The sequence below is a fragment of the Mesoplodon bidens genome (assembly GCF_964165515.1).
Source record: "Mesoplodon bidens genome assembly, chromosome: 8".
Lineage (NCBI taxonomy): Eukaryota > Metazoa > Chordata > Mammalia > Artiodactyla > Ziphiidae > Mesoplodon > Mesoplodon bidens.
In genome coordinates, this window is record NC_138165.1 from 31,753,077 (window position 1) to 31,778,125 (window position 25,049).

The window sequence follows — 25,049 nt, forward strand, 5'->3', positions numbered from 1 at the left end:
TGCTGGACCAGGTTGGGAAGCCTGACGTGGGGCTCAGAACTGTCACTCCAGTGGGTGGACTTCTGTGGTATAAGTGTTCTCCAGTCTGTGAGTCACCCACCCAGCAGTTATGGGATTTGATTTTATTGTGATTGCGCCCCTCCTACCATCTCATTGTGGCTTCTCCTTTGTCTTTGGATGTGGGGTATCTTTTTTGGTGAGTTCCAGTGTCCTCCTGTTGATGATTGTCCAGCAGCTAGCTGTGATTCTGGTGTTCTCACAAGAGGGAGTGAGAGCACGTCCTTCTACTCCACCATCTTTGTTCAGGGCCCGAGCCCATAGTGTCTTGAATACTGTAGCTTTGTAGTATAGTGTCAGTTTTTCACCATTGAGAACGATGTTGGCCGTGTGTTTGTCATATAGCGCCTTTATTATGTTGAGGTAAGTTCGCTCTATGCCTACTTTCTGGAGGGTTTTTATCATAAATGGGTGTTGAAATTTGTCAAAAGCTTTTTCTGAATTTATTGAGATGATCATATGATTTTTCTCCTTCAATTTGTTAGTATGTTTTATCACATCGATTGATTTGGTATATTAAATAATCCTTGCGTTCCTGAGATAAACCCCACTTGATCATGGGTATGATCCTTTTTTTTTTTTTTTTTTTTTTGCGGTATGCAGGCCTCTCACTGCTGTGGCCTCTCCCACTGCAGAGCACAGGCTCCGGACGCTCAGGCCCAGCGGTCATGGCTCACGGGCCCAGCTTCTCCGCAGCACGCGGGATCTTCCTGGACCCAGGCACGAACCTGTGTCCCCTGCATCGGCAGGTGGACTCTCAACCACTGCGCCACCAGGGAAGCCCCAGAGCACTTTTATAACATAACTTACATCTAACAACTAAAGAACAATTCATCATTTTCAATATTAGGTTTTACTTAAACAGTGCAGACTATCATTCTAAGTTTAACCACAATAATCAGGATACTTTGTATTTAGATCAAGATCTTTTACTTAAAAACCCTAAATATATTTAACAGCTCTAGAAATCATAATCGTCATTTTTATACTCTGTGAGCAAACAGAGGATGAGAGTAGAATTGTCACCTGTGAGAGTTTTGGCAAAAACTTAGAAAAGATAACCAAAGCTTAAATAGTTCCATTTGTTTTGAGGTGACATGGACCAAGGATGGCAAATGAAATTCACTGGATGGTGACAATGTTCAATTTTTGTCTGATCCCTCTGGGTACTCTGGTCCTCCAAGAGTTATATTAGTGGAACAGGGCCTTCTTAAGTCCTCCAGAGGCTCAAGATTCTCAAGCTTCTGGGGAACTTCATCCTTTTTATACTAAACCTATTAAAAGTTATCTGTATATGAGTGGAGCTGGGTCACAGTTGTCTTTCCAACATGTTACTTTCGTAAACATTTAATTAGATATGTACACATTTTGATTTTTTTGGGTTTTTTTTAACTTAATTTTTTTTTAATCTCAGCACTTTTCATGGGCCTTAAAGAGCCAATAGATCCTAAACCACATTCCTAGAATAACTAATTCTTAAAATATCTTATTATGGATTTTGAAATCCATGTAAGGCTTACAGTCCTATTTTTATGCTCTCTTAGGAATGGCAACCTTCACTGAGTAAAAACAGAGTAAAACCTCATACCTTTGGCAGGTAGGAACTGTAGGGGAACGTGGAGCTGATTGTTTTTGTCTCTCCAGCAGGCTTTCCAGTACTCCTGCCTCAAGCAACTTATTCCAAGTCATAGAAGTGGGCGGGGGACCCAGGACCAGACAATCTTTTACCCCTTGGGGTCAGTAATTGCACCTGTTAGAGGATGGGGTCCTTGCTAGATTGAAAGGCCAGGGCAAGCAGGAGAAAATATGGTCAACATACCAAGAGAAGCAAAGAGGGGCAGAGTTGACAGGGATGAACCAAGAGAGTCTTGCTGTCATGTCTGTGGTTGCAGTTCCCACAGCATTTCCATTTCTGGGAGCTACCTCAGACACCAGGAGGATTTGAGTCACTCTAGATTGGGGAGTCAGTACATGATCTCTGCAGCCAAGCTGCATGTGATCAAATCCCATCTCTGCTGCTTTTTGTCTCTTGTGTCCCATTCACATTACCTAATGTCTCTATGGCTTGAATGCTTCAAAACTAAAAGGGGAATGATGATGATAATACTAATAACACCTAGGTCATAGGGATATTTGTAAAGATAAAATGAGCTAAAGCATATAAAGCACTTAGAACTATGCTTAGCATATATTGAATGATATGTGTTAATTATTGTTTTTGATCAGAGTTACATGAATGAATATACTGTTTTTCTTAAGGTAGTTTGAATTAGGCTCCTGTAACAGGCAATTAATATAGCTATGATTATTAAAGGCAACTCTTGGTCCCTCTTCTCATATGACATGGACATTAACTCCCACTATCTCTCCTGGAAGCTATCTGTTTCTGAGAAGGAATGCAATGTAGCGATTATCCCAGATTTCAGAATGGCTCTTGTGTTGGCAGCTCTTATCAGTGGCCCAGGCATGAAATAGTCTTTTTTAACATTCCCAGATGACCTCATATTGACTTCTCCCATGTAACTTATAAATACGAGGTAAAATTATTTGTTTTGGAGATCTGACCAAATATACAAAAAAATCATAATTGGTCTTTATTTTTTAAAGGAAATATGAATGAATTAATGACAGTTTTAAAACACACATATACTTTAAATGAAATAATCATTAGTAGTACACATTAATTTGAACTAAAAGAGAAAATAAAAACACATCAAAACCAATAAATTGGAAGATACCAGTAAAGAAAAATTAAGGATTAAAATGTGGTGTAAAAAAATCAGTAAGTTTCATGCCAACTTTAATTGTACCAATTATTCATTTTTTGGTTGGAAAAAAATTCAGAGGGTCAAAGAGAAAAGGCTGCCATCATACATATCTCACTTCTCATTATTTGCCATTTTACCCAATTATATGTATCAGGACATTTTGGGTGTGTGGATTCCTGCTGAGGAGTATTTCTGAACTAGAAATAATTGAACTGGACATGAAATCAAACCCACTATGGAACAAGAGTCTGTACTCTAGAGGAAAATCATCTTGATAGAAAAGTCCAGGCTAAAGATCACATCAATGACCCAGCTTATCTCTTGGAGTAGCAGCTGGAGAATAGGTGAAAAAGAAGAGACTCAAATTAAAGACTTTACAAATTCTAATTTAGGTTACAAACACACAAATACAGGACATTCACCATTTTTATTGGCCTAATGAGGCCCAGTCATATGCCTACCACTAGCCGGTCACTGTGATATGGGACAACCATGCTCATTTTTGGCCAGACTGAATCACATGCCCCACTTGAGAAGGTATCCACCCTCTTGTGAACTGAAATAGAAGGGTGTTGTTTGCTATAAGAAATCAAGTGAGCTGTCAGTAACACCCGGAGCCCTTGGGCCGCCTCGGCCCCCAGAGACCCCGGCATGGTGCACGTGGGCGCCGCAGGGTCGCATCTCCCCGCGTCCAGCTCGGACATCTTAGGGGACCCGAGGAAGATGAACAAGCGCCAGCTCTATCACCAGGTCTTAAACTTTGTCATGACTGTGTCATGATTGCTCATGATCTGGAAAGGCCTGATCGTCCTCACTGGCAGCGAGAGTCCCATCATGGTGATGCTGAGTGGCGGCATGGAGCCAGCCTTCCACAGGGGCGACCTTCTTTCTGTTCCTGACAAATCTCCGGAAAGACCCGGTTAGAGCTGGTGAAATCGTTGTTTTTAAAGTAGGACAAGACATTCCAACAGTTCACAGAGTAATCAAAGTTCATAAAAAAGATAATGGAGACATCAAATTTCTGACTAAAGGAGGTAATAATTAAGTTGACAATAGAGGCTTGTACAAAGAAGGCCAGAACTGGCTGGAAAAGAAGGATGTGATGGGGAGAGCCAGAGGGTTTTTACCATATGTTGGTATGCTCACCATTATAATGAACAACTCCCAAAATTCAAGTATGCTCTTTTGGCTGTAATGGGTGCATATGTGTTACTAAAACATGAATCCCAAAATGAAAGGCAGTTCCTGGGACCAGACTGAAATAAATTCTGTTGAAAAGGAGAAAAGCTAATATATTTGAAATGTTCCACTTTCTGTATAAAAGGAAACAATGTGGAGACGTTTTTGTCTTGTTCGAATAAATGATTCATCAGTGAAAAAAAAAAAGTCAAGTGTACATCATGACAAATAGTTACATAATGACCAAAACCTCCACAGGTCCACTATTACAAAGAATCAGTACTCTGTCTGATTCTATGAAGGCAGTAGTATTTCCAAATAGCTTTAAAGTGGAGATCAAAAGAATCCTCTGATCAGGCAAGGACAGAGTAAAGGGAGAGCAGAGTTACTTCATAACAGTCGCCTAAAATGGCTTCACCTTTGAATGGTTCGGCTAGCTTTTAAAATTTTACATATTGAGTTACTATATTTAAAATTAAAAATGAATTATGTATCATATGAACAATCTTTCTTTTACTTTTTAAAAAATAAATTAAGAGGAAAGTGATACAAACATATCTAAATTATGTTATCAGTCTTATGGTGAAGATCTGCAGTTGGTACGTTTTTGATATTTTTCTCCTGTGAACCTGAAGAGAAAATGTTTTTATTCTAAATAACAAAGGAAACAATGTTTCCTGTAGAAATATCTCAATTAAAAACATTTAATTATTCCATCTGATAGCCATTTATTTGTATATAATGGTATTGAATTCAAATTTAATGAAACCATGTTTTAATTTTATTCATCTTCGTTAGATATTATTCCTGATGATTCATGTATATTTTGATGTTTTCATTACTAGCACAAGAGATGCCATTTGAGAATTTCAATTTAATTGGTAATATTTTGATGTGAACTATTTTTAACACTTATGTCAGCAATTTGGTTGATGCTGTGGAGCTTAATATTGAAAACAGTCCCTCTTCAAGGCATTTATTTTGCATTTTAAAAATATCTGATACTGAATATCTTTTCTAATACAAGTGAAATACAGAATTTTTCAATGAAAAGATCATATTTTGAAAGTAATGATTTTAACATTTCCTGTCTCCTCTTAGGAACTATTTAGCAGTACTAGTTTATAAAATATGCATAATCACAATGCTCTTTAAATAATACATAGAATTTGATGTTTGTGGCGAGATTGTACAATATTTTTATGGAAAGAGCATAATGAACAATATGGAACTTGGCAGCTTATTTGAGTTCTGGCTCTATCACTTACTAGCTGTGTGTCCTTGGACTGACTATAGTTGCAAAGGACCTTTTGCTTATATAGGGGGTGGAAAGAATGATATTATTAGGCAATGCATTTATGTGACCTTTGAAGTTTTTCATAAATATAAAGTGAGACAGTATATGTAAAAGCATGCTATATATTTTTAAGGGCTACACAAATTAAAGACAATATTGTTTCAGGGGTCTTTGCATGACCTCTAAAGCTATGTTTGTCCTAGGACTGAAAAATGCCCAAGAGGATTAGGGGTTTTTTAAAGCCTGAACTGAGTCAGGGGAGTTTCTTGTCAAAGAGAAGTAATATGAAGAGGGATTTGACTCTGCATGGCTATGGAGCCTTCTGGCAGCTTTGGAAGCTTTGCTAGGGCATGGGTGCTTGTGACAGTTTTATAGCAGCACAGATACAGCAAGCTGAGGACCTACTGACTATTGAAGAGAACATATTTTTCTGGAGAATTTCTGTATTAACTGGGAGGAACTTGAAGGGTTAGAATTTTCACAGAGAAGACAGAAAGAGTCAGAGGAAGATGTTTTATTGCTGCTCCTTTATTATATCTTTATCACCAGACTAGTGCCATGTAATTAGTAGTATCTTCTAGTAAAGATTGGTATCCAAGGTGAAAATATTTGGCAAGGTTCTCTACTCAAAGTAAGATATAATTGCCCTGGAATAACTTAAACTAGTATGTTTTTATGATTTCTTCTTTTTATAGAATACGTGTTCTATTGATCATTTCTTTTTCAAATAATTTCTAATTGGGAATATAAGAAAAACATGTAGAAAATTTTAAAAAGATAGATAAGCATAAAGAGAAATATAAAAATCACTAAAAATTCTAACATTCAAAGACTCATACATGAATATGGTTAGCATGTTCATACTATTCTTTCCAGTCCTTCACTCTTTCTAGCTATCTGTAATTCTATCTGCTATTTATCTGATGACCTACTATTTTGCATAGTTGAAAATATATTTTACATGTGGTTTTAGATATTGAATTTTATAACATTATGTAATCACCATTTTCCCACATAACAGACTCATTTACTAACTAGAATAGTTGCTATTACCACCTATTAGACTTTTTTTTTTTTTTGGTATGTGGGCCTCTCACTGCTGTGGCTTCTGCTGTTGCGGAGCACAGGCTCTGGACGTGCAGGCTCAGTGGCCATGGCTCACGGGCCTAGTCCGCGGCATGTGGGATCTTCCTGGACCGGGGCACGAACCCGTGTCCCCTGCATTGGCAGGCGGACTCTCAACCACTGCACCACCAGGGAAGACCTAGACATTTCTTAACATTTTGTAATGAATTCAAAAGACTTCATTAACACAATCATAGTTTCGGGGTCATTCATGCCCTCAATTATAATGGAACTCCTCTGCAAATGTCTTAAGATAACATTTCATAATTTAGGGAAAATGTCTCTAAAGACACATTGTCACTCAAGGATATGCTTATTTATTATCTCATATTTGACAAACGCTGACTTTTGAAGTATTCATACACAATTCATGCATTTTTAAGAGGAAAGTGGAAGAAGCTGTAGCTGTAGGTAACAAAGCTATGTTATAAGGGACCAATGTTTATACTTTATTTGTATGTTTTTTGTGTTCATTTTTTAGTGCTAGGTAACAAATTATCATAAAATTTTCACCTTAAAGCAGCTCACATTTATTATCTCTCAGTTTCTGTACGTCAGAAGTCTGGGCAGGGATTAACTGGGTTCCTGCTTCAAGGTCTCAGCTGGCTGCAATTAGGGTGTCAGCCAGGACTGCATTCTCATCAGAGGTTCAACTGGGGTAAAGATCTACTTCCAAGATCCTTTAGTTTGTTGGCAAAATTCATTCTTTTGGAGCTGAAGAACTGAGGGTTTTAGTTTTTTGCTGGAGGCCACCATCCTCTTTGAGACTGCCTGCAATTCCATGCTACCTGGGCTTCTCCACTTACTTCATGGAGGCTTTCTTCTTCAAAGCAAGCAACAGAGAGAGACTCTAGCAGAACAAAGTCTTACACAATGTAACATAATCATGGGAGTGACATCTTTGACTTTTGCCACATTCTATTGATTACAAGCAAATCACAGGTCCTACCCTCACTCAAGGGCTTGAACACCAGAAGACAGAGATTATTGGGGCCACCTTAAGATCTGTCTCTATACTTCTGTGATTTTCAAAATTCTGTAATAAACATGTATTATGTTTGCAACATGAAAAATAGTAAAAACAAAAACAAAGCAAAAAAACACCCACAAAATATAAAGGGACTTGTATCTTTAAAACAACAATGGAATAATTAATAACATGATAATGAAATTTAAAAGTACTATTCACAAATAGCTTGAGAAATATCAAACACATAGGAATAAATCTAAATAATGATATGCTAGATACCTACACTGAAAAATACAAAATATTACTGAGAAAAAGTTTAAAAGACCTAAATAGCTAGAGATGTTTTATGTTACAGAATTGGAAGATTCAACATTTATAGGTGTAAATTCCCCCTAAATTGACATATAGTTTTAATGTATATCAATTAAAATTCCAGAAGTGGGGTGTGTGTATGTATGCACATGTCTGTAAGTTAACAGACTGATTCTATAAACTTAAATGCAAACATAAAGGGATTAGTATAGCCAAGACAATCTTGAAGAGGAAGAACTAAATTGAGGAAGTTCACTAGGTTCTAATATTTATTGTAAAGATACAATAATGAAGACAGTGTGGTATTAGTGTGTGGATAGACAAATAGGCCAAAGGAATGAAATAGTGAGTCCAGAAATAGATCCAAATGTGGAGGATAACTTGATTTTTATCAAATGTGCCACAACACTTCAGTATATGTCAAGGGGTGGGAGTGGTCATTTCAGCAATGGTGCTGGAGCAAATAGATGCCCACATAGGAAAAAAAAAAGTCTTGACCTCCACCTTATACCATACACAAAAATTAATTCAAATTGAACCATGTATCTGAAAGTAATAAAGCCTCTAAAAGAAAACACTGGAACATTATAATATTGGGGTAGGTAAATATTTCTGGAACAGAACATTAAAGTAAGAACTTATAGATTAGACTTCATTAAAATAAAGCAATTCTGATAAGCAAAAGACATTATTAGGAATGCAAATATGCAAGGCACAAACAGGGAGATGGGAGATGGAAATCTGACAAATGACTTATACCTAGTATATATATAAAAATGCTACAAATAAAAAAAGACAAAAACCAACTTAAAATGATGGGCAGCAGGCTTGAACTGACATTACACAAAATTAGATCTCCGTATGGCTAATCAACATTGACAAGTTGGTCAACATCATTAGGCATCAGGGGACTGCAAATAAAAGCATAATTAGAGCAGTACACATCCACTTGAATGGCTAACATTAAAAATTCTGAAAGACATAAATAATGGCAAGGATATTAAGTAATTAGAACTCTCATACATTGATAGTGGAAATGTAAATAAGTTCAATCACTTTGAAGAACTCTTTGGCTGAACCCATTAAAGCTAAACATAAGCAAGCAAATGTGCCAACATTTCTACTCCTATCCAAGATCAATGTGCATATGTCTATGAAAATTCATGTATAAAAATACTCCTAGCAGTTTAATTCAAAAACTTAATAAAATAGTCACAGAATGAAAACAGCTCAAATGTACACCAATAGGAGAATGGATAAACAACTTGCAGAATACTTATAAAACAGAATACAACTTGGCAAGAAAAACATACACACCACTTTTACACACAATGACATGGACAAAGCTCAGAAAAATTATGTTGAGGGAAAGAGGCCAAACACAAAAGAACACAAACTGCGTGATTCCATTCATATGAAGTTTAAGAACACAGACAACTAATCTATTATGATAGAAGTCATAATAGTTGTTAACTCTGGGGAGGGTGTCATTGACTACTAAGGAGCATGAGGGAAGCTTTTGAGGTGAAATCTTTGTCTGAGTAATGCTTAAATGGGTGAATGGAAATACACCCATGTAAAAATCAACCAAGGGCTTCCCTGGTGGCGCAGTGGTTAAGAGTCCGCCTGCCGATGCAGGGGACACGGGTTCGTGTCCCGGTCTGGGAAGATCCCACATGCCGTGGAGCGGCTCGGCCCGTGAGCCATGGCCGCTGAGCCTGCGCGTCTGGAGCCTGTGCTCCGCAACGGGAGAGGCCGCAACAGTGAGAGGCCCGCGTACCGCAAAAAAAAAAAAGTAAAAATCAACCAAGATGCACACTTGAAATCTGTACACTCTACTGTATGTGAATGAACCACTTCAAAGTAAGAGGCACACCAAGGGCAAAATTTTGTCCATTCATGTTGGTCTCCAGATATAACTGCATTACAATTACAAGTACCAGGTCCTTTGCTTAGTCTTCACCTTAGTATTTAACCTTATTTGACCTTCACCAGTCCTATTTCTTTTTTCAAAAATCTTCTTTTTCAATATTTTGCTACTTTCTTAACTTTTAGTTATCCTCACTGAGTTTATAACATGACACTATGATTTGTTTTTGCCTTCCTGGTGAAGAAACACTGCATTATATTTTCATCCTGCCTGTGCCCTACTGCCCAAATCCTTCCTGCCTTCTGAAATTAGTGGTCATCTTGCCCACTTTTTCTACTCAACAGCTAAGAAATTTGAGGTCTAAAAGCTTACATAACCAGTACAAACTAACACAACTAACTATCCTCAAAATGTGTACATAACACAGACAACTCATTTTGACATATCTTTTTCCAACAGGAAGGTCCTGAGATAATACAACTCTGCCTATAAAATCTGGAATAGAAGAAAAAAGAGCAGCAGTAGTACAAGAAAAGTAGAAGGGCTTCTACTGCAATTTTAAGAGATCATCATTTTAGAGATATGAAGCCTGGAATTTAGAAATTAAAACGAATTACTAATATCATTGGTAAACTATATTAATGTCAGTGAAAAGTGTATTCAGATACTATTTTCCATGTTTCTAATTCAAATGGATCTATCCAAACAACAAAACAATACACATAAATTACCTTCATACAATTTAATTTCTTTATCTCAAAACAATTTCCATATTGACATATATCAATCGTTAAACTACTCATTCAACAATTTATTGTGCACCTATTGTGTCTTCCATGAACTTATTGAAATATGTTGCTATAAATAGAAATCCAAGCTGTCTACAACTGACTTCCATTCTCAGTAGCAGATATAACAATATCAGCAATGACAATTAAAAAAAGACTTTTTTCGTGATCAATACCTCATTTCAGGAAGGAAATCTGGCCAGCTAATCAGCAGAGTCAAGACTGGTGGGAAGTGGTGTGTTCCATGTTGTGGTCAGATTGCCCTTACTTCTGAAATATGCTCTATGGGAAACTAACAGGTGCCATTATGCATCAAGTTAAAAATAAATGGAGGTGCCTTATGTTAAACATAATCTATCTATAACCCATGTTGCTGATGTCCTATTCAAATCTGAAAAATTTCCATCAGCAACACAAAAAAACTAGAATCTAGTATAATACCTCTGAAACTATGTTCTGAGGAACTTGGATATGAGGGAAAATCCATTATCAGTGGGTCTCAACCTTAGCTATATGCAGTCATTATTTGGACATTGTTAAATTATAATAATTCTCTGTATCTCAACCACTAATTATTCTAATTTAATTTGGTCTTGGGTGAGGACCACACTTTTCTCTCTATTTTTATAATATTCCCATGTCAGCCTGAGAATCATTTTTTCATTTGAAAAGAATGAATTCAAAAGATGTTTTAAATGACTTGACTCAGGAAGTCATCTGATGTAAGAAACCCAAAGTAAGAAGGTCAGAAGAAACAAAGAAGTACATCTCCAAATATGTTCAAACCACCATTTCTTCCCAGAAATCAGCAAAAACAACATAAGAGATTAAGGAAGAGATATGCTGGTGAATTTTTATTTTAAAAATATCAAATATAGAGTAAAACAAGAAAAGAAAAACCAAAAAGAGCACTGGTTTCAATAAATAAGTAGTCAGAAACACTTTTTAATAATACTTTCACAATTCTAAAATCACCATAATCTAATAATACTATAAAGACTCACTCACAATATTACTCCAGTAATACCACAATCTCCAATAATGGATATCTGTCAATCTAAAAAGAGAAGCAAGTACAGGCTAATTAAGGCTTTTGACTAGAGCCTTTCAGAGGTACCCTGGAAAGTCAGATTTAAACCCCTGAGATGATCTTTACTTTTCAGAATTCTTATCAGTATAACTGGAAGCAGGGTTTTTGAGGACAGCAGATAAATAGGGAAGGATCCCCAAAATGCTATATTTCTAAGGACCATAGCCCTCACTTAATAAGGAGATATGTTCAAGTGAAAACGTGCCTTATCTGGCCTAACTATAGCTTATTATAGAGCAGTGGTTCTTAAATTTTAGCATGCATCAGAATCACCTGGAGGGCTTTTTAAGATGCAGATTGCTAACCCTAGTCCGAGTTTCTGACTTAATAGGTGGTTAGGGTCCCCCAATTTGTATTTCTAACAAGTTCACGTGTGATGCTGTAGCTGCTGGTTGGGGGATCACTCTGATATAGAGTATTTACAAAGGCTTTATGCTGATCTCTAGTATTTGAGAACTAGAGCAAATTTCTCCACTATCTGTTTATATTGAATCATGGAAATTCTAGGGAACTTCCACTAGTCTAATTCCACAACTGTAAGGAACTTGTGTCAAGATAATAAAGTCTCCCAAGGGTGATTCCCCCTACGGACCCTCGGCCTTATGCTGATCATCCAGAATTGTTCTCATTCATGAATAGCCCTGCTGACCTGTACTTATATTTGGCTGAAAGATGAGAGGTGAGGAAAGTTCACTAGCATTCTATTCCACCAGTTGTTTCTATTTCTTGTGTAAACAGAATATGTAAGCTAAACATTTTGGAGAGCAAAAATTTCAGGTCATTTTAATTCTATAAAGGAAATGGAACAAAGGACACCCAGATTCTTAAATGATGGCAATGATCTTGGGTTAACTTTTCTCACAGTGATTTCCTCTTCTCTGGGAATGTCTTCTGGGAGAGAGAAATTGGTAGTCATGCTCTTATCTGACCCTCCCCCCAGCCACATCTGATTAGTGCTGCACTGAATGTTCAATCAACGTCAAACCAGTAAATATTTTCTAGATTTTTAAAGTGGAACTGTGACTCAGTCTTTCTATGTTGGAAAATATTGTAAAATGTAAAACTGAGGTGCTGAGTGAAGGAGGTTGTGTTTCCCAGCATGATGATCATGATGAACAGGATAGATGCCATATTCCCCAGCATGTGGGGAAGATGGTTCACACTGATAAAAAACTGAACTGACATTATTGGGAAGGAAAAATATCTGGATAGGGAGGGAGAGGAAATGAGAGAGAAGGAGATCTGGCAGAATTCAATGACCTATTTACAGTAGTTCATGATGTTCAATTGCATAATTTCCTGGACTATTAGCTGATGGTTTAACCCTTCTCTGAGCACCCAATTTTCTTAGTTTTTTTGAGTTGGTTGCTATTACTTGCAATTTAATTCAAGAGGCTCTTCTTGTTATTAAGCTTAAGAGGATGCTTCTTGAAAAAAGACAGCTATTTAAGTTACAGATCTTGGAGTCAGTGGGGAAAAGAAGAAAGCAGAGGAAAATGGAGTAGTAGATGCACGTTTCCTCCACCTAGGAATAAGCCTATGGATGAGTGTGAGATAAATGAGAGGAAAATCCAAGAGCACAGGGCCCTTTCCTGTTCCATAACTGAGACGTTACGGAAGATGTTTGTGTAGTGCATTGTGCACCAACTTGGTATGTGTGAAACAAGCTAAGGAGAAGAACAGGATGGCCAGGGATAGAAGGGCTTTAGTTAGCCCTCCTGAACTTCTCTTACAGAATTATGACTATTGCTTCCCTTGAGCATTATTTTAGCCAAAAGTATGGACTGCAAAATAACCAAGCAAAGAGTAGGGCATCAGAGACCAGTGGAGCACCTGAGGGCAATCAGGGAAGATGGGGTTGTTTTCTGGAGAAAAGAGGTCTCCAGTAAGGAATGCAGCCCTGCCAATACTTTGATTTTATCCCAATGAGACTCATGTAGGATTTCTGACCTCTAGAGTTGTAAGATGAAAAATTTGTATTGTTTAAGCCATTTAATTTGAGGTAATTTGTTATAGCAGCAATAGGAAACCAATATTTTACTTAAATTGGAAATTGGACTGATAAACCTAAAGTAGTTCTTATCTTACCCCTCAGCTGCCTTTTTTCCCCTGTTGTTTCTACTCTGATCATTTCTTTAATAATTAATTGTAATCCCTAGATTTAAAGTCTATACTAGTGAAGAGCAACAAAAAGACTAAAATATTCGTTTTCCTATTTGAAAACAACTCCAGAAAATAACATGAGGAAGAAAACATCTCAAACTAATAGTACACATGAGTCTTTTAAAATTATATTTTCAACTTAATGAGCCATGCCCATCTTTTCCTCCCATTACCAGGAACAACTGAGAGTAGACTATTTAAAATAAACCATGTTCTCAGGGTTTCGAGCTATTGCTGACTATATTATGACTGGTGCATTGAGCCTGCTGGGTCAATGGACAGCTGCTATTTTATTTATTTGTAGACTTCTGGGATACATTTTAAGCATGAAAAACATTGTGCAGGGCTGATGTTTCCTCTGCTCTATGGTCTGCTCACTGAGTATATTCTTAGACAATGAGATTGTATTTCTTTGGCAGAAAGTAAACACTTACAATAACTCATGTCACGGAAAAATTCTGCACAAAGCTTGAATAGTAAAATGATGCCAACTGAAAATATGACTCTGTCCTGCCAAATACAACGCTAGGTTAACGTGGATTTAGAAGATAGAGTTGCCACTGAATAAGAGGACTCTATTTCATAAGGCAGATTGATCTGGGTATTTGTAATAACAGCAGAGATTACTGCAGTTGGCCTCTTGCGTCCTTTGAATGCCTCAATAAAGTAGACACTTCTGCTCAACATTCCCTTTAATGGCAATGATGAAAATGACAGGTAGTAGCAGACTGGAACGGTAGCTATTTTATTTATTTATTTATTTATTAACATCTTTATTGGAGTATAATTGCTTTACAATGGTGTGTTAGTTTCTGCAATGGTAAATGGGAGTGCTTTCTTAATTTCACTCTTAGATTTTTCATCATTAGTGTACCGGAATGCAAGAGATTTCTGTGCATTAATTTTGTATCCTGCTACTTTACCAAATTCATTGATTAGCTCTAGTAGTTTTCTGGTAGCATCTTTAGGATTCTCTATGTATAGTATCATGTCATCTGCAAACAGTGACATCTTTACTTCTTCTTTTCTGATTTGGATTCCTTTTACTTCTTTTTCTTCTCTGAGTGCTGTGGCTAAAACTTCCAAAACTATGTTGAGTAACAGTGGTGAGAGTGGGCAACCTTGTCTTGTTCCTGATCTTACTGGAAATAGTTTCAGCTTTTCACCATTGAGGACGATGTTGGCTGTGGGTTTGTCATATATGGACTTTATTATGTTGAGGAAAGTTCGCTCTATGCCTACTTTCTGGAGGGTTTTTATCATAAATGGGTGTTGAATTTTGTCGAAAGCTTTTTCTGCATCTATGGAGATGATAATATGGTTTTACTCCTTCAATTTGTTAATATGGTATTTCACATTGATTGATTTGCGTATATTGAAAAATCCTTGCATTCCTGGGATAAACCCCACTTGATCATGGTGTATGATCCTTTTAATGTGCTGTTAGATTCTGTTTGTAAGTACTTTGTTGAGGATTTTTGCATCTATGTTAATCAGTGATATTGGCCTGTAGTTTTCTTTCTTTGTGACATCTTTGTCTGGTTTTGGTATCAGGGTGATGGTGGCCTCATAGAATGAGTTTGGGAGTATTCCTCCCTCTGCTATATTTTGGAAGAGTTTGAGAAGGATAGGTGTTAGCTCTTCTCTAAATGTTTGATAGAATTCTCCTGTGAAGGCAGCTGGTCCTGGGCTTTTGTTTGTTGCAAGATTTTTAACCACAGTTTCAATATCAGTGTTTGTGATTGGGCTGTTCATATTTTCTGTTTCTTCCTGATTCAGTCTCAGAAGGTTGTGCATTTCTGAGAATTTGTCCATTTCTTTCAGGTTGTCCATTTTATTGGCATAGAGTTGCTTGTAGTAATCTTTCATGATCCTTTGTATTTCTGCAGTGCCTGTTGTTACTTCTCCTTTTTCAATTCTAATTCAATTGATTTGAGTCTTTTGCCTTTTTTTCTTGATGAGTCTGGCTAATGGTTTATCAACTTTTTTTATCTTCTCAAAGAACCAGCTTTTAGTTTTATTGATCTTTGCTAATGTTTCCTTCATTTATTTCTGATCTGATCTTTATGATTTATTTCCTTCTGCTAACTTTGCAGGGGTTTTTTTGTTCTTCTTTCTCTAATTGCTTTAGGTATAAGGTTAGGTTGTTTATTTGGGATGTTTCTTATTTCTTAAGATAGGATTGTATTGCTATAAACTTCCCTCTTAGAACTGCTTTTGCTGCATCCCATAGGTTTTGGGTCATCGTGTTTTCATTGTCATTTGTTTCTAGGTATTTTTTTGGTTTCCTCTTTGATTTCTGCAGTGATCTCTTGGTTATTAAGTAGTGTATTGTTTAGCCTCCATGTGTTTGTATTTTTTGCAGATTTTTTCCTGTAATTGATATCTAGTCTCATAGTGTTGTGGTCAGAAAAGATACTTGATATGATTTCAATTTTCTTAAATTTACCAAGGCTTGATTGTGATCCAAGATATGATTTATCCTGGAGAATGTTCCATGAGCACTTGAGAAGAAAGTGTATTCTGTTGTTTTTGGATGGAATGTCCTATAAATATTACTTAAGTCCATATTGTTTAATGTATCATTTAAGCTTGTGTTTCCTTAGTTATTTTCATTTTGGATGATCTGTCCATTGGTGAAAGTGGTGTGTTAAAGTCCCCTACTATGATTGTGTTACTGTCAATTTCCCCTTTTATGGCTGTTAGCATTTACCTCATGTATTGAGGTGCTCCTATGTTGGGTGCATAAATATTTACAATTGTTATATCTTCTTCTTGGATTGATCCCTTGATCATTATTAGTGTCCTTCTTTTTCTCTTATAATAGTCTTTGTTTTAACATCTATTTTGTCTGATATGAGAATTGCTACTCCAGCTTTCTTCTGACTTCCATTTGCATGGAATATCTTTTTCCATCCCCTCACTTTCAGTCTGTATGTGTCCCTAGGTCTGAAGTGGGTCTCTTGTGGAAAGCACATATACAGGTCTTGTTTTTGTATCCATTCAGCCAGTCTATGTCTTTTGGTTGGAGCGTTTAATCCATTTACATTTAAGGTAATTATAGATATGTATGTTCCTGTTACCATTTTCTTAATTGTTTTGGGTTTGTTATTGTAGGTCTTTTCTTTCTCTTGTGTTTCCTGCCTGGAGAAATTCCTTTAGCATTTGTTGTAAAGCTGGTTTGGTGGTGCTGAATTCTCTTAGTTTTTGCTTTTCTGTAAAGGTTTTAATTTCTCCTCCGAATCTGAATGAGATCCTTGCTGGGTAGAGTAATCTTGGCTGTAGGTTTTTCCCTTTCACCAGTTTAAATATGTCCCGCCACTCCCTTCTGGCTTGCAGAGTTTCTGCTGAAAGATCAGCTGTTAACCTTATGGGGATTCCCTTGTATATTATTTGTTGCTTTTCCCTTGCTGCTTTTAATACTTTTTCTTTGTATTTAATTTTTGATAGTTTGATTAATATGTCTTGGTGTGTTTCTCCTTGGATTTATCCTGTATGGGACTCTCTGTGCTTCCTGGACTTGGTTAACTATTTCCTTTCCCATATTAGGGAAGTTTTCAACTATAATCTCTTCAAATATTTTCTTAGTACCTTTCTTTTTCTCTTCTTCTTCTGGGACCCCTATAGTTCGAATGTTGGTGAGTTTAATGTTGTTCCAGAGGTCTCTGAGTCTGTCCTCAATTCTTTTCATTCTTTTTTCTTTATTCTGCTCTGCATTAGTTATTTCCACTATTTTATCTTCCAGGTCACTTATCCGTTCTTCTGCTTCAGTTATTCTGCTATTGATCCCTTCTAAAGAATTTTAAATTTCATTTATTGTGTTGTTCATCATTGTTTGTTTGCTCTTTAGTTCTTCTAGGTCCTTGTTAAACGTTTCTTGTGTTTTCTCCATTCTATTTCCAAAATTTTGGATCATCTTTACTATCATTATTCTGAATTCTTTTTCAGGTAGACTGCCTGTTTCCTCCTCATTAGTTAGGTCTGGTGGGTTTTTATCTTGCTCCTTCATCTGCTGTGTGTTTCCCTGTCTTCCTATTTTGCTTAACTTACTGTGTTTGGGGTCTCCTTTTCACAGGCTGCAGGCTCGTAGTTCCCATTGTTTTTGGTGTCTGTCCCCAGTGGCTAAGGTTGGTTCAGTGGGTTGTGTAGGCTTCCTGGTGGAGGGGACTAGTGCCTGTGTTCTGGTGGATGAGGCTGGATCTTGTCTTTCTGGTGGGCAGGTCCACGTCTGGTGGTGTGTTTTTGGGTGTCTGTGACCGTATTATGATTTTAGGCAGCCTCTCTGCTAATGGGTGGGGTTATGTTCCTATCTTGCTAGTTTTTTGGTATAGGGTGTCCAGCACTGTAGCTTGCTGGTTGTTGAGTGGAGCTGGGTCTTGGCGTTGAGCTGGAGATCTCTGGGAGATTTTTGCTGTTTGATATTACATGGAGCTGGGAGGTCTCTTGTGGACCAATGTCCTGAACTTGGCTCTTGCACCTCAGAGGCACAGCCCTGATGCGTGGGTGGAGCACAAAGAGCCTGTCATCCACACGGCTCAGAATAAAAGGGAGAAGAAAAGGAAGAAAGAATGAAAGAGATAAAATAAAGTGACAGAAAATAAAATAATTAAAATAAAAAATAGAAAAATAAGTATTAAAAATTTTTTAAATAAAAAAAAGAAAGAAAGAAAGAAGAGAGAAACCTCAGCAAAAAACAAACCCACCAATGATAACAAGTGCTAAAAAGTATACTAAAAAAAAAGAAAAAAAAAGGACAGACAGAACCTGAGGACACATGGTAAAAGCAAAGCTATACAGACAAAATCACACACAGAAGCATACACATACACAGTCATAAAAAGAGAAAAAGGGGAAAAAATATATATATATATTGTTGCTGCCAAAGTCCACCTCCTCAATTTGGGATGATCTGTTGTCTATTCAGGTGTTCCACAGATGCAGGGTACATCAAGTTGATTGTGGAGATTTAATCCGCAGCTCCTGAGGCTGCTGGGAGAAATTTCCCTTTCTCTTCTTTGTTTGCACAGCTCCCGGGTTTCAGTTTTGGGTTTGGACCCGCCTCTGCGTGTAGGTCGCCTGAGGGCGTCTGTTCTTCGCTCAGACAGGACAGGGTTAAAGGAGCCGCTGACTCAGGGGCTCTGGCTCACTCAGGCCGGGGGGAGGGAGGGGTATGGATGCGGGGCGAGCCTGCGGCGGCAGAGGCCGGCGTGACGTTGCACCAGCCCAAGGCGTGCCGTGTGTTTTCCCGGGGAAGTTGTCCCTGGATCCCGGGACCTTGGCAGTGGCGAGCTGCACAGGCTCCCTGGAGGGGAGGTGTGGACAGTAACCTGTGCTTGCACACAGGCTTCTTGGTGGCAGCAGCAGCAGCCTTAGCACCTCATGCCCGTCTCTGTGGTCCGCGCTGATAGCCGAGGCTAGCGCCCGTCTCTGGAGCTCCTTTAAGCGGTGCTCTTAAAACCCTCTCCTCACGCACCAGGAAACAAAGAGGGAAGAAAAAGTCTCGTCTCTTTGGCAACTCCAGACTTTTTCCGGACTCCCTCCCGTCTGGCTCGGGCGCAATAGCCCCTTCAGGCTGTGTTCACTCCGCCAACCCCAGTCCTCTCCCTGCACTCCGACTGAAGCCCGAGCCTCAGCTCCCAGCCCCGCCTGCCCGGCGGGTGAGCAGAGAAGCCTCTCGAGCTGGTAAGTGCTGGTCGGCGCCTATCCTCTGTGCGGGAATCTCTCCTCTGTGCAGGAATCTCTGCTTTGCCCTCCGCACCCCTGTTGCTGCACTCTTCTCCATGGCTCTGAAGCTCCCCCGCTCCGCCACCCACAGTCTCCGCCCGCGAAGGGGCTTCCTAGTGTGTGGAAACCTTTCCTCCTTCACAGCTCCCTCCCAGTGGTGCAGGTCCCGTCCCTATTCTTTTGTCTCTGTTTTTTCTTTTTTCCTTTTGCCCTACCCAGGTACATGGGGGAGTTTCTTGACTTTTGGGAAGTCTGAGGTCTTCTGCCAGTGTTCAGTAGGTGTTCTGTAGGAGTTGTTCCACAGGTAGATGTATTTCTGATGTATCTGTGGGGAGGAAGGTGATCTCCACGTCTTACTCTTCCGCCGTCTTGAAGCTCCTCTCCACGGTAGCTATTTTAAATCAAGATGGATATCTTTCTCCACTTTAGGTGGGAATGGTTGTATATATAGATTATTGGTTTGGCCAGGTTTCAACAATGACAGATTATTTTATAGTTGTCATAATAACGAAAGAAGGTAGGTAGGCAGGAAAACATTTTACAAACTTGAGAACTGTGTTTCAACGTGAAATGAGCAAATATTTAACCCACCAAATAAACTGAATAATAGAAAAGTCTTCAGAAAACCAAATAAGCTCAGGCGATCATCCTTCAAATCTTATATATGTAACTGTCAAAGGCACAGAATTGCTTCAAGATGGATTTATTTATTGAACAAACATGGATTGCACACTTGTCCTGTACATATCACTCTGCTAATCACTAGGGACACTAAGATGAATTCAGACAGAGTCCTTCCCCATGAGAACAGAGGGGAGGCATCAGACATATACATAAATATTTTTTGGTATGGACATTGGGATATGTGTTTATGCGAAGATAGTTGCATCAAGTGAGTTGAGGTGATTATGGTGTGTGGAGCATCTATTAAATCACAATAGATGAGAAATTAAAACTATGCTGTAAACTAAAAAGCAGTATAAATTTGGTGTTCTTTTTTATCGAAATTCCCAGAACATACCTAACAATGGGAAAGATAATATTCCTGAATGCATGTCCAGTCATTCAGTAATTACAGGAGCTTGGTGAATTTGTGATGTAAAAAGGTGAAAATCTAGCTTAGAAACTGAATTAAAAGGCTCAATGAAAACTGTATAAACCTTTTATACAAAGTATTAAATGTTTAATACTGAGCCTCCCTCAGATGTTCCAGAGAACAATACTGAATGTAAGCTGACAGCTGTCTAAATGCAGAGTTGACAAGATTTTTGATAAATATAGCTATTACCTATTATATGTGAAAGTATAGCCTGTAATCCTTTTAGTATAGAGAAAAACACATTCAGTGAGGCAGTGTTGGCACAAAGTATTGGGGAGTGAGAAAGGGGAGAGAAAAACCTACACGCTGTTAAAGTTTTAGTGATCCTTAATATTAAAAATCAGACTGCAAGATTCATTTTCTGATCAAACAAGATAAACCATCTTCTTGCCTTTGCAATAAGGATAAAAGACATCAACATTTAAATGTCAGCTCTATGGAATCCTTAATAATTTTTAAATTTAAATGATTCATTAAATCTTTCAGTGATATTATTCTCCCATCACTCTTGAATTTGGCACCATAAACCACAATTAATATCAAAAGTTATCTACAGATTCAATGCAATCCCTATCAGAATTCCAATGTCATTTTTCACAGAAATAGAAAAAAATCCTAAAATTTGCACAGAACTACAAAAGACCCCAAATAGCTAAAGAAATCTTGAGAAAGAAGAACAAAACTGGAGGCATCAAACTTTCTGATTTCAAACTATATTATAAAGCCATAGGACTCAAAACAGTAATAGTATGGGCATAAAAGCAGACACATACATCAATGGAACATAATAGAGAACTCAGAAATAATCCCATGCATATCAAGTCAATTAATTTTTGACAAAGGAGCTAAGAATATATAGTGGGGAAAGGAGATTCTCTTCAATAAATGGTCTTGGGAAAATTAGACAGGCACATGCAAAAGAATGTAACTGGAGCACTATCTTACACCATACACAAAAATCAACTCAAAATAGATTAAAGTCTTGAAACTAAGACCTGAAACCATAAAACTTGTTGAGGAAAACCTAGGGAGTAAGCTCCTTATCATTAGTCTTGGCAATTACTTTTTGGGTTTGACAACAAAAGGAAAGGCAACAAAAGCAAAAATAAATAACAGAGACCACATCAAACTAAAAAGCCTCTGCTCAACAAAAAGAAAAGGCAGCGTACAGAATGGGAAAAAAATTGTAAACCACATATCTGATAAGGGGTTAATATCTCAAATATACAATGAACTCATACAATTCAATAGCAAAAAAACCCCAAATGACCAAATTTAAAAATGGGCAAAGGACCTAAATAGATATTTTTCCAAAGAAAACATACAAGTGGCCAACAGGTTCATGAAAAGGTGCTCAATATCACTAATCATCAGGGAAATGAAAATCAAAACCACAATGAGATATCACTCACAGCTGTTAGGATGGCTACTGTCAAAAAGACAAGAGAGAACAAATGGTGGCAAGAATGTAGAGAAAGGGGAACACTTGTGCACTGTTAGTGGGAATGTAAACTGGTACAGCCATTACAAAAAACAATATGGAGGTTTCTCAAGAAATTAAAAATAGAACTACCATATGATCTAGCAATCCCACTTCTAGCTATATATCCAAAGGAAATAAAACCATTATGTCGAAGAGGTATCTGTTCTCCCATGTTCATTGCAGGATTACTCACAGTAGTCAAAGTATAGAAGTAATCTAAGTGTCCATCAACAGATGAAAAGATCAAGAAAATGTGTGTGTTTGTGTGTGCATGTACATTCGGCTTTAAAAAAGAAGGAAATCCTGTTATTTTTGACAACATGAATGAACCTGGAGGGTATTATGCTAAGTGAAATAAACCAGACAGAAAAAGACAAATACTCCATGGTACCGCTTATATGTGGAATTAAAAAAAAAAAGAAACAGAGAGGAGAAAAGTGGTTGTCAGGAGCTCTGGGACAGAGAAGATAGGGAAAGATTAGTAAAATGACACAAACTTTCAGTTATAAAATGAATAAGGTCTGAGGATATAATATATGACATGGTGACCATAGTTGATAACACTGTACTGTATAACTGAAACTTGCTAAGCATTTAAGCATTCTTACCCGAAACAAACAAACAAAAGAGTTAAATATATGAGGTGATGGATGCTTTAATTAACTCAGTGAGGAGAATTCGTTCACAATATATACATATATCAAATCATTACATTGTATATTTTAAATATATTACAATTTTACTTGTCAATTATACCTCAATAAAACTGGAAAAAAAGTGTCATAGAGCTGGATGCTGAGAGACAGAGTTGGGAGTGTATGGGCTGATTGCGGTGGTTGGAGGAGAGGGTATATTCTGTTATCTGGCATCCTGCGAAAGAGGGTTCTAGGGCCGGAAGCACTTAGGAATGCTCTTCTTCAACTCTGGCCCTTAACCTGATTGTCATGACAGAGGAGACAACTGTCAGAGGAGGAAGAGGATGTGTGCAAGCATAATCAGTCAGAAAAAGAAAAAAGAATTTGTATATGTATTTGTGACTGAAATTATAATTGAAGAAAATGTTTTCAATATAAAAATTAGAAGATGAAAATAACACATTTGGTATCTATCTATACAAATAAAACTGCTATAAGTCCTTGATTTGAAGCCTAGCCAGAAAAAGCAAAGCCTCAAAAGGGACATATTATGTCAGTACAGTACCACAGGGCGCTAACAGCTCTGAGGAGTATGAACTGCACTCAAGAAAGATAATAAAAATGCACAGTTGTCAAATTCTCTACCTTCCTAACCCAAGTGCTTGTTGCAACACTGGGACAAACAAAAAAAAGGCAGATATTTGTTTCTGTCAAAGTGGCTGGCACTCCCAAGTGTGTCTACAAATATATTCCTGATTTGTCTGCTGAAAAAATAAGCATAAAACTCCCAGACAAAGATTTTAAAATATCTTTGAAGCAAGATACTCAAATATATTGGCTGACCTCTGCAGTACAGATTCCTTAATTAACATCCAAACTTTCTGTGGTTTTGTTTTCAGGGCATCTGTCTTTCCTTTGAACCTGCTGAGTCATATCATGCCCTTGTCATGTATAGGTTTGGCCATGACTCTTCAGTCAGGAGTATCTCAACCTCACCTCCTACTGCTAAGCTGTGTCCTGAGCCCCCAAGGTTAGACATAGCCTGTCATTTCCCGCATATTCTGTTGCTTCAAAGGGCAAAACTTTATTCAGAATATGGATACTCCCAGTAGACATTCACCTCAACATGAGGATTAACCTTCTACGAAAGACAGCCATCTGACAATTGAAATAATTGCTTTGCAAAAAGCATGAACTCCTTGAAACTGAAAGTATTTAAAGGGAAGCTGGGTTGCCATCTGCCCAGGATATAATATGAATTCCATCCTTGGGAGGGAGTTTGACTCAAAGACATCTGAGTGCAGTTTTCTCCCTTACGATTCTTATCATTCTACTTCAGTCACTTTAATTACCATATCTTTATGAAAACTGGATTGTCTCTTGTTTTTAATGATTATCTACTTTGGAACTGCACTTACTAGTTACAAGTCAGTATAATCTCTTCACGCTGGGAGAGAACTTAATAGTAATGTTCATACTGAAATTGGAATAATTTCTTTGGAAGAACTTATAGTTTTTTAATTTCTACATTTGGAAAAGCATCTCTCAGTAGAAAATGATGAATGGGAAAGACCTCATCAGATATACTCTGCTGAGACATCTCTGAGCAATATGCCGAAAAACTCCAGGGAGAACTCTAGCAAAATACATTGCTACAGAGAAGGTGTTTGTAGTAAACTGATTTTAACTTTGCAGTTACTTTTTCCTTTCAAACATTAAAAGCCATTTAGTATAGGTTTATTTTTGCTTATACAGCATCTATACTCTAACCACCACTCTGAAGTTATTATTAGGGGCATTGCAAGAAAACATGATCTGTGCTTCTTAGCGGTGCATTCTTCCTTCATTTCCACCCCCACCCCATTTTCTTTGAAATAATAGGAATGTCACCTACATTTTTTTTTCTTTTAGCAGCAAAGAAACTCAGCTGCTGATCACCCCTGGGGACCAAAACCTTGTTTTTATTCACTGATAAAGAACAAGAAAACATGATGATTCAGCACAACTATATCTATGAACACTTCACTTTGAGTATTAGAAAACATTTCACTTGGGTATATGTGCCATAGACCCCTGGTTACCTTTCTTTAAAATAAAAAATAAAAATAAAAAAAAAGAGAGTAACTGGTTTTCCAGTTGGCTTATTTTAATGTTATGTAGGCATACATATGTGTGTGGAGCAGGATATTTTTATTATTTATTCTGAGTTCTGCATCTGATGAGTTTACTTTCTCCTGTTTTATGTAGAAATCTTCATATATTATAGGAAAAGGGAGTTTGGACATTAGCATAAGATAAAGCTTTTTGGTGGACATAAATATCTTTCAACACAATGTGGTATATACATAGAGGATCCCAGTACCTGAGAGCCTCTATATACTCAGCACTGCATTTCTGATGTACAAATGCAAGAAGATGCGGAGTATATTTTTATTCTTTTCTCTATGCCTGAAATATTTTATAATTTAGAAGAGTAGGTAATAATTGAT

At 37.5% G+C, this 25,049-nt stretch overlaps 1 protein-coding gene and 1 pseudogene across 3 annotated transcripts in view; one reads left to right on the forward strand and one right to left on the reverse strand.

Moving 5' to 3' along the window:
* XIRP2 (xin actin binding repeat containing 2) overlaps nucleotides 1-25,049 on the reverse strand; it is a gene marked incomplete at both ends in the record, with an annotated part of 304,793 nt that overhangs the window by 259,307 nt on the left and 20,437 nt on the right. The gene's annotated exons all lie outside the window — the stretch shown is intronic.
* LOC308621476 (signal peptidase complex catalytic subunit SEC11C-like) lies at nucleotides 3,477-4,022 on the forward strand (annotated as a pseudogene). Its single transcript has one exon. The product of its transcript is annotated as a signal peptidase complex catalytic subunit SEC11C-like (transcript).